Genomic DNA, 11,239 nt, shown 5'->3' with positions numbered 1-11,239 from the left:
CCTATATAGCAACCCTACAATTGTACACAATGATAACGATTTGATAAAACGATAGGTCTTTCCCTGTTTATTTTCCTTCTATCCTCTGAATTCTTAATATATGATTTCTTTTTTTTTTGATAAGCGTTAAATAAATTATGTCTACATTCAAAACAAATACAAATTCGCCTCTGTAAAACAATTTTTCTTTGTCGGCCTCGTGAGAATCTCACTTTTTATCAGATATCTCATAAACATTTTCTTTATAAGATATCTTTACTTGTGAGCTATCTTATATATCATATTTGATATCTTATCAAAAATATAAGGTTCCCTATATATTATATATATATTAAGCTATATCTCGTGAACTTTTAATAAGATATGTTATAAAGAAATTAGATATCCTTTGAACATATATAAGATATCTTATATAATTCGGTTAAATACTGGATCAACATTGCTCCTTGAAAAAATGACAACTGAGGACTCAGCCAGGAGATCATGACACAATCTTTCGTCAAAATAAAGATTACTGTCTATAAGATTACCGTCTTTCGTTTTATTTTAAATATTCAAAGCAAACACAATCTTAAAGAAGTGTTATATTTATGATAACATGATTTTAAAAATGGACAATGGACAATGTTTCATGATGCACAGGCGTTTATATCTGGTTAGTATTTATAGAAAATATTAGTCACTCCTCTCCTTCCTAAAATGTTGAATGCTTAACAGATGCAGACGACTGCAATTAATGACGTTTTGTGTTGAAGAGGTTTATAAGATCGACAACACAACAAAAAATAGGCATATTAGATATAAATTATAATGTTCAATTATTATTTTAGTTGATCTTTCAAACTGCAGCCAGATAAGTAATAGTTATTGGATGTCTAGACGGGTGTATCACGTGATATGTCGGTAATCTGGCTCGATCACCGAAATATTGAGTGCACACGGGTCTAGGACATTCAATAAATGGCTTGCATCATGGTCCTTCAATCAGCTGACGCTAAACTTCTTACAACGAATCAAAATACTTCGAGTTCCTGAGTAAATTCCCAGCCAAAGTATCAACAATCAAGCAGGAGTACATTTCCCGCCCAAAACAATGAAACGCTTAATTAAAAGTTCAACGCCCTCCTATTTTCCTGCGTTCTCGCCATTTTCATTCGTCCTTTGTAAGTGGTAAGCAGCAGAATGTCAGCCCCGTCAGTTAGATCGAGCGTCAACTTAAAGGAGAATATTTCCCTTTCATAACAAGAGGACGATTTTGCCAACATCGTAATGTCCCCAAACGAAGTGGTTGACATATTGTTTTTGCTCCGTTTCTTCTTCTTCTTCTGAAATCCAAGATGGCCGCCAAAGTCCATTTCTGGTTTGGGATTTCAGTCTCTAATTTCGGTAAAAGTTGGTACAAAGGATTTTTTCTAGGGATTCTGAATAACGTGAAAACATTTTCGGAAAGTTTGGAAGCCACGGTAACGAATTGGAAGACTCTGATTGGTCGAAATCTAGATATTGTAAGATTAAGATGAACATTTCTATGGTTTAATTTTACAATTTATATATGGGCTATGGAGGATGCTGAGCATAATGGTACAATTGTGTGGGTGTCATCTGTAATTGTTCCCATGGCAATCAGTACTTGCTTTTTATGATATACCTAACTGTTGCTTACAAGCAGCATAGTTGCTCGAATAGAATTCAATCTAATAAAGCAGCACCGTCGGAAAAATTACGGTGTTGCTACACAAGCAAGTAACACAAAACATATATTTTTTATGATGTTATGGTTGTTTAATGAACAGCATACTTAAGTGTTTTTTTTATGATATTAAACAATTAAATATACATTAGTTCGTATTGGATGATTGACAGGATCTGACAGGATCGGGAAGAAACAGGCAAATTTGGGCAAGGATTAGAGTAGAAACGCACCGTTTTGGTTGTGCTTATGCATTTATTTTGATTTTGAATGGTAATATCTAAACACATTCTGGTCCCACTTTACCAAACTGATACAAAATATTGATAAAACATTTTCTTCATGTGTAGGTATGAGGGGTTTTATCGGGTTCCTTCCGTCATCCAAATTTCCAAGACCCAACACATTGTCAGAGTTTCAATACTTTATTTGGTATTGCGGAGTTTCTGGGGTAGAATAAATCCCCTGTAATAAGACATGGATAAAACTAATACAACATTATACAAACGAATGCGCCACACATCTTAGCAGCAAGAACTAACAACAACACGTTCTGACCCGGACGGAAATAAAGATAATTAGACTGGATAATATAAATTAGATATGATACTCCAATAATTTATAGGATAAAAGCAATAATCATAAAGCTAAAACTATTTACTCACCCTGCATGTGGTGCTGGGGGACCCAGTATAAAATATATAGTAATTATGTATCATGGACCCGTCAGATTTGGTTCGCTCCACGGCCAGCTGAGAAGTGCCGGGAGAGAGCAGAAAGGAAAGAAAGAAGGAAAGAGCGCGGGAAAACAAAGCGAGTCCCACGAGCTGTCCGTGGTCAGTCATGATTAGTCAAGTACAGTCAACACATGATGGACAAACACAATACACCACGTCACACACACGTATACAAAGGTAAAAACGAAGGTACATCAGGTGATCATAAATACACCGAAACGGATCACGGATTGGTTTACGGATCGGATCGCGGATTCACGGAATACGTATATGCTACACACACACCCCTGTTGAGAGATATGTTGCCCTCAACATGTTAAGCATAACAGCCTAAATGTAAACCTAAAAATGAAGATTGAACCCAAAAACTAACTTAACACACCTATTGGGTACATATAAGAAAATCACTCTACAACTAATTTGATAACGGCAGCCAGGAGCGTTTCCGCACCAGGGACAAACAACCCCTCTGGGGCGAGGGATCTTAGGTAGTCAGCCTTTAGTTTCCAATTTCCCTCCGTTGCCATAACGAAATCCCGGAACCGCTCTGGTTTACGTCGCTCTCGATTTGACCTTCTAACAGAGGGCTCGTCTGCTGACTGGTCATCTTGAACTGCGGTCCGATGGTCGTCCACCTCCCCTCCACTGGCTTCAGATTCTTCAGCCTCGACTCCAATTTCGTCGGCTTCAGATCCTACAGTGGTTCCGACCGTTGTCGACTCGCGGTCGGTATCCTCAGCATCCCCTTCATCAACACTCTCAGGAGTGTCGGGTGGATCCTGTATCATTGGAGGTACCGTCACCCAGTAACCACCTTCTCCGTCGCAATCACTGGCCTCGCTCTCAGTCCGGTCATCCACAGATGGGCTCTGTGGCGGTGGAAGCTGGCGCCTCAGACGGGGTTTGGGTACCGGTCTTGGCTTCGGTTTCGGTTGTGTCACGTTGTCGGGTTTACAAGAGCTGTCAAGGAATCCCACGGGTAAAAGGAGGTTCCGGTGAAGTGTCCTTTTTCCTGCCTTCCCCATTCTCCTTCCTCACCACATAGACTGGCATATCCGCATTTGGCTGTTCGAGCACAGTATACACCTCCTCCTCCCATTGATCGGCTAGCTTGTGCTTGCCCTCAAAAGCTACAATTTTCACGAGTACGCGATCTCCAATGCTGAGACACGCTCCACGCACCCGGCGGTCATAACCATCCTTCTGACGTTGTTGCGCTGGAGTGATGTTGGATATGGCTATATCGTACGATGAATGGAGCCTCTTCCTCAGATCTTCAACATACTTGGTGGAGGAGACTGATTCTCCGATATCCCTCCCGATGTTAAAGGCCAGATCTATGGGTAGGCGGGGCTCCTTCCCGAACATCAGGTAGAAGGGTGAAAACCCTGTAACGTCGTTCTTGGTGGCATTGTAGGCATTCACTAGTGATGCGACGTACGCCTTCCAGTCTTTCTTCTGATCCTTCTCCAGGGTACCGAGCATGCTCAACAGAGTTCTATTAAATCGCTCGCATTGGCCATTCCCTTGAGGGTGATACGGGGTTGTCCTCGATTGGTCGATCCCAGCAAGCTTGTACAAGTCCTTCATGAGGTTACTTTGGAAGTTAGCACCCTGATCGGAGTGTATCCTTTGCGGCATCCCATAATGGACAATAAAGTGATTGAAGAAGGCATCGGCTGTGGTTTTGGATGTTTGATTCTTAGTCGGCACCGCTACAGCATACCTGGTGAAGTGGTCTGTCATCACTAAGATGTGCTGGTAATTCCCTTTTGATGGTTCCAATGTCAGGAAATCCATACTGACTAGTTCCAAAGGTTGGGTAGTTAATATGGATACCATAGGGGCTCGCTCGTTGGTAGGAGTTTTCCTTCGAAGACATCTTGGACAACCGGCGACCCATTGCTCGATATCCGCCCTCATGGACGGCCAGTAGAATCTATCTCTGCATAGCGAGGTGGTACGGCTAATCCCAAGATGTCCCATCTGGTTGTGCAAGCTGTGGAGGACGAAGTTGACTAACTCACGTGGTAGAACCAGCTGTTTCATCTGTCCCTCGTCACTTTTAACCTCTCTGTACAAGATTCTCTGCTCGACTTTCAACGAACTATACTGACGGTATAGTTGCGGGTCCCAAGCTGCAAAAGGCATGGTCTCCTTCGTGGGCTTACGGCCAATGCATATGGCCTCCAGACATGGTCCCTATACTGGGTCCCTTTCCTGGGCAGTCTTCAAATCTTGTTGAATTATGTCATCCAGATCGGGCGTGACAGGCGCCGGAGTAGCGTTCAGCTGCAAACTGTTGGCGTAGGGCTGTGCCTGCGTCATCTTGCATACAGCTACAACGGACTCCCTCGGTACAGATAACCGCTCAAACTCCTCCTTTGTGGGTAGCCTTGACAGGATATCGGCATCGATGTTGGACTTCCCAGGCCTGTACCTGATGGTGAAATCGTACGCCGACAGGGCTGCCAACCATCTATGTCCGGTGGCATCCAATTTAGCACTAGTTAGTACGTAGGTCAAGGGATTGTTGTCTGTAAGTACCGTGAACTTATGTTGATACAAGTAATCCCGAAATTTCTCCGTTACCGCCCACTTCAGTGCCAGGAACTCCAGTTTATGGGCTGGGTAATTCCTCTCTGAGTGAGACAAACCCCTGCTGGCGTAGGCAAGGACCTTGTGTCCATCTTCATGCTGTTGATACAAAACGGCACCAAGCCCCTGTTGACTTGCGTCGGTATGAAGCTCAAAAGGTTTCCTATAATCAGGATAAGCCAGTACTGGTGGTGAAGAAAGGGCGTCTTTAAGCAGGGTAAAAGCAATCTCCTGTTTCTATCCCCAGTCCCAAGTCTTCTTATCGGCCCCCTTTTTAGCTTTTTAGCTTTCTTTGGGGCGGGCATAAGGTCAGTAAGAGGTCTGGCGATCTTCGCGAAATCCTTGATGAATTTTCGATAATACCCTGCGAACCCTAAAAAGCGGCGTACATCCTCCGGGCTGGTTGGTCTTTTCCTCGATTTCACCTTAGAAATTTTCTCAGGGTCAGCCTCTATCCCCTTCTCGCTCAGAATAAAACAGAGATATTTCACCCGCTGCTGAAAGAAGTTGCATTTCTTCGGTGATAGCTTAATCCCGTGAAGACGTAGCCTATCCAACACTCTGGTCAGCTTCTCCAGGTGTTCTTCAAAAGTCTTTGCGAAAATTATTACGTCATCTAAATATATGAAGCAGTCAACCATATGAAGTTCCCCCATACACTGTTCCATCAACCGTTGATACGTTGCGGGTGCGTTGGCTAATCCAAACGGCAACCTATTGTACTCGTAGAACCCTAGGGGTCCAACGGTTAAAGCGGTTCTCTCTTTGTGTTCTTCCTCGACTTCAACTTGATGGTACCCGCTCTTCATATCTAGCACGGAGAAGTACTTGGCACCGGACAAGGAGTCCAGGATTTCCTCAATCCTTAGTAGGGCGTACGAGTCCTTAATAGTCCTTGGTGTGCCCCAAGTCCAATTCTCCTTACAGGGTCCCTACATGGGCGCCAATGTAACAGAGCGCATTATAAATTAAATTTAAATCACTGCCTCCGCTAGGGATCGAACCCGGGACCTCTAACTTACTAGTCTTACGCTCAACCGATCGAGCTAAAGAGAAGATCTCTCTAGCCGAGCGGTATATTGCGGCTAGTATTTACCAGGGTTACATACTCCCCCTCCAGGAAAGAACTCGTCCTCGAGTTTCTAGGAGTAACAGCGATGCTTGTGGAGCAATCCTGAGTATTTTCCCCGGGTCCCTACATGGGCGCCAATGTGAAGGTATGAGGGTTTTTATCGGGTTCCTTCCGTCATCCAAATTGCCAAGACCCAACACATTGTCAGAGTGTCAATACTTTATTTGGTATTGCGGAGTTTCTGGGGTAGAATAAATCCCCATTAATAATACATGGATAAAACTAATACAACATTATACAAACGAATGCACCACACATCTTAGCAGCAAGAACTAACAACAACACGTTCTGACCCGGACGGAAATAAAGATAATTAGACTGGATAATATAAATTAGATATGATACTCCAATAATTTATAGGATAAAAGCAATAATCATAAAGCTAAAACTATTTACTCACCCTGCATGTGGTGCTGGGGGACCCAGTATAAAATATATAGTAATTATGTATCATGGACCCGTCAGATGTGGTTCGCTCCACGGCCAGCTGAGAAGTGCCGGGAGAGAGCAGAAAGGAAAGAAAGAAGGAAAGAGCGCGGGAAAACAAAGCGAGTCCCACGAGCTGTCCGTGGTCAGTCATGATTAGTCAAGTACAGTCAACACATGATGGACAAACACAATACACCACGTCACACACCCGTATACAAAGGTAAAAACGAAGGTACATCAGGTCATCATAAATACACCGAAACGGATCACGGATTGGATTTACGGATCGGATCGCGGATTCACGGAAATACGTATATGCTACATTCACATAAACGTCCTGCAGTACCGAACCAAAAGACGATTTACAGGACCAGGCAGATTAATTTTTCGGTGTTTACGATATGAGTTTTTAAAATGATTAAGTGGGCTCAAATTTATATCATGTATGCATGACTATGGCAACGTTGACATTTACTTACATCAGTAAGGTTCATAAACATTTTGAAATGAAAATCCGTTCAATAGCTTAAGGGAAGAGGTTACCTATAGAAGGCACGTTGTGATCGACAAATAAAAGGCATTCGAAATTAATCACGTGAGATTTCCCCACGGTGACGATCTAAAATAAGAATTGAAAAACAAACTATAAAACCCGATATACTTACAGAATTCTCTGCTGCTTTAAAGTATAGAATATAATCGGATTGAAACGAATTGAATGTCTACATTCTTTTTCAATCTAAAGACTAATTCGTTTATATAGTCAAGTTCAACCTTAAATTGAGGTCAACGATAATCAATAGGTTTCACGTCAATTTGATATGTAAATATATCCTGGGTGCAACCGGATGGTCACTTCATGCATTGAGAGTTTAACAAGGTCTTACATAAAAGTTGAATGAATTAATCTAATCAATTGTGAGTAACGCAAGGTCCTTAATGCAATGTGAATCTAACATGTGAATACTCAGAGGAAAAAATTCTGTTTGCATAATATATTTATAATGTTACGCAAATTAATCATGCAGTTTAAAGCCAATCATCATGTAATTACAACAGAAAAAAGGTTAATGCCATATAAATATGCATATACAAGGATGTATGTCACATTTGATTAATCTGCATTGCATACATTAATACAAATCAGGTCAGTACATGTAATCCTGCCTTGGGCACCATAGGGATCATGTTCGTCCTGACATACTGTCTCCGAACAATTCACCCGAAGATTAATTGCTTGATTAAATAAATACCAGACCATTGTTATTAACCTTGATCAAAACCAAGCTTGGTGATAATACGATTTTTAAACAGCCGAAAGTGATAAGGACGTTGCATATGAATTCGAACTCAATTTACAAGCTGGAAGCGATATGATCATTTTAATTTTACATTTGAAGTTAAAAAATATGACTACTGTACAAACACTGTTGCTAGTTAAATTGATCAACTTGGATTTTTAACCCGGTAGTGCAAATAAGTCAACAGGAAGAAGGCGTATAGTTGTTTAGATAATGCCAATAACACACCTGAGAAAGTGACGTCAAAACGACCTTATTTGGTAGCAACTTCACAAACGTGTTCTTTATATTACTGCACCAATGGGAAGAGTGTGCTTTATTGCTTAGCTAGGCTATATACAGGCAATGAAGAGCAAATGGAAATATAGATACAGCTGTTTCATTCTTCTTAGATTCGTCAGTGATGTATAGTATCAATATAATGAGATCCAAGACTTATCATAGGGACAAGAATCAGATAAGATGGTAGAACCATTGGCGCACTGATCCAAATCGGTGACATTAGCTATATATGATATAGCAATGTAAATACATTAAATCAAATTCTTAACCTTTGTAATCGCTCAATGTCCGTAAGATGTAGTATTCTGTTTTCTTTTCTTGTTTTTCTTTAATCTAGTGTATTTCCCGATGAAACTATAGCGTTTGTGAAATTCTGTGGTTTGTATCTGTATACAGATTAATAAGTCCAATCATCTGTTGTATGTGGATCATCTGTCAGTGTGCCCTGCATTCCAGTCCACCCATTGGCTATCATTAAGCAAGCCTACGTATGTCTCAATATGTATTGCATGGTATGTTTGTGCCACGGAATAATTTGTAGCCCATGGCCACATGCTATTGTATAGGAGTCTCCAGAAACGTTCGACCTTTTACAAAGACCTTCTCCTAGCTATAGTCTTGACAATTAATTAAACAACGGTTACTACATGTTCTGTGAGACATTATTGAACATACAATAGAGAGGATTTGTGATAAATCAAAAGACACATCATCATTATTACTATATGTAGATTTTCACGTAGAAAACATAAAATAAGTACAAAATAAATAACATATTACATGTTCATTTCTGATTTATAGTTACTACTTTAAAATTCCACAGAACTTTTAAGTAAACTAAAAAACTTCCCATATTTAAAGGATTTCCATCCTAGTCAATGATTTATCAATTCCTGAAAAAAACTTGTAACAAATTCGATGTATCGTTAAAATCGAATGGTGTCTGAATTTCCAATCCATTCCATAATCGTCTCTATATGCATATACAACAGCTAATTTCCAGACATTGTCACGTTTACAAAGCGTTCTTTGACAGGTAATTCATGAATTTCCCATATATTTCTTAACCATGACAGAAAGTCTTGAAAATCTAGATGGGTGTACTGCACTAGTGATAATATCGGTATACAACGGGCACTTGGCTTTGTCTGTTTTAACAAGGTAAGGTTTGCCCTGACAACTTTTTTTTATTCTAGTCGATAAGTAGCATCAGTTATATCATCATGTTAAAGCGGCGATCTATCTTTGATCGTTTGATTGTTTCTGATATTTCACAGGAATAAAATTATTTGAACATTAGAAATTTCAATAGTTGCGATAAGTTACGAAATTTTGATATGGCTTTTATTAGTTTGTGGCGCGGGCCTGAAATGACTTACATCATTACAGTCCTGTGGCGTATTTTGTGCTCCAACGTTTTGGCTATATAATATCAATATATTGTTTATGTTGTATATAATATCAAGATACTGTTTATGTTGTTAATATGTTTCAGCAGCATGGCTGACATTGTTGTTACCATGTCTGTCATGTTATTCGTTATTCAAATAAATGACATTTACTTGAAACAGTTCTTCTCTGTTGTTCTTGATACATTGTATATACTTACGACACATTATAGGTAACCAAAAACATAGCTAAGTCGTGACTTTGTTATCGTGATGAAGATTTAGACATAAATACAATTTATGCAAATAAATAAATATATTTCGTACATCGTAATATTATGTATGTGTGTAAAGTAGCCAAATTAATGGAGTGATTACTTATATAAGACGGCTGAAGTAAATCGAGTTTCCCCGCAAAACCCCCGTAATCGATGACGGTAATATGACACGATGGAGGGGAACCAAGTACACCCACACATGATCCGACGTCCAATCAGACAGTCGGATTCATGCCACGTGATCATTTCTTGTATTTATTTTCAAAAGACTGGTGCTCGGAATTCGTTGTTTCGCCATCCCACCCTTCGTTTTAAAAGCTGTACTTCATCTTCGGCGTAGTTTGTGCTCCACCTTTTTGGCTATATAATAGGCGTATTTTGTGCTTCACCTTTTTGGCTATATAATATCAAGATATCTTTTTATGTTGTATATAATATCAAGATACTGTTTATGTTGTAAATATGTTTAGGCAGCATGGCCGACATTGTTGTTACCATGTCTGCCATGTTATTCGTCATTTAATAAAATGACATTTACTAGAAACAGTTCTTCTCTGTTGTTCTTGATATATACTTACGACACATAAAAGGGAGCCAAAAAATAGCTAAGTCGTGACTTTGTTATCGTGATGAAGATTTAGACATAAATTAGTTGATACGGTTAAATAATCTTAATTAAACGCTAATGATGTTTTAATGTCGTTAATGCCTGGTCAGACATAATCTGTTTCCTCCTTTTTGAACCGAGGAATAAACGCAGTAGATATATCGATCAGCTTCCTTTTCATGTCCGATCGGAAAATAAAACATTGACTGAATATCAACTTAGCCGACACGACCTATGGTGTTAAATTAGACCTACTTCTTTGATACGAGTAATCCATTAATGTCCCAGTGGTTCAGTTGGGGCTAACAACTTTCTGCTATGTTGAGACACAAAGGTATGTGTGAAGACAATACGAAAATATATACCAAGATCAATCGTTCTGACAAATGACAAAAATAATAGTGGGCATGTACGATCATATGCGCTTCACAGAAACTCGAATCGTTCTCGCTTGATTCAGCTTAAAAAGACCTTCCGAGGTGATGAATGTTTCAGTAATAAAGCATGTGAATTTGACCATGTTAAATTTAATGTATAATCGACATTTGGTTATATGATTGAACAGCAGCACGGCGTACAATTTATGACATTATAATGAAGAAGCCTCCTACATGACAAAGTATGGTAGAAACAAAGAAGATATTGACAGGAACCATGTTTTATTTTTCAGTTGTAGACAGCAGTGGTCAGAGATGTCAAAGTCGCAGATGAGCTTTGTTTAAAGTGTATGACGTAGATTTGATAATGAAAATCAACCTAATTTATGTTTGCTGTTTGTTTAAAGTTTGTTCCTGTGA

This window comes from Pecten maximus, chromosome 19 (genome assembly GCF_902652985.1).
Source record: "Pecten maximus chromosome 19, xPecMax1.1, whole genome shotgun sequence".
NCBI lineage: Eukaryota > Metazoa > Mollusca > Bivalvia > Pectinida > Pectinidae > Pecten > Pecten maximus.
Note: the sequence above shows the minus strand (reverse complement) of the source record.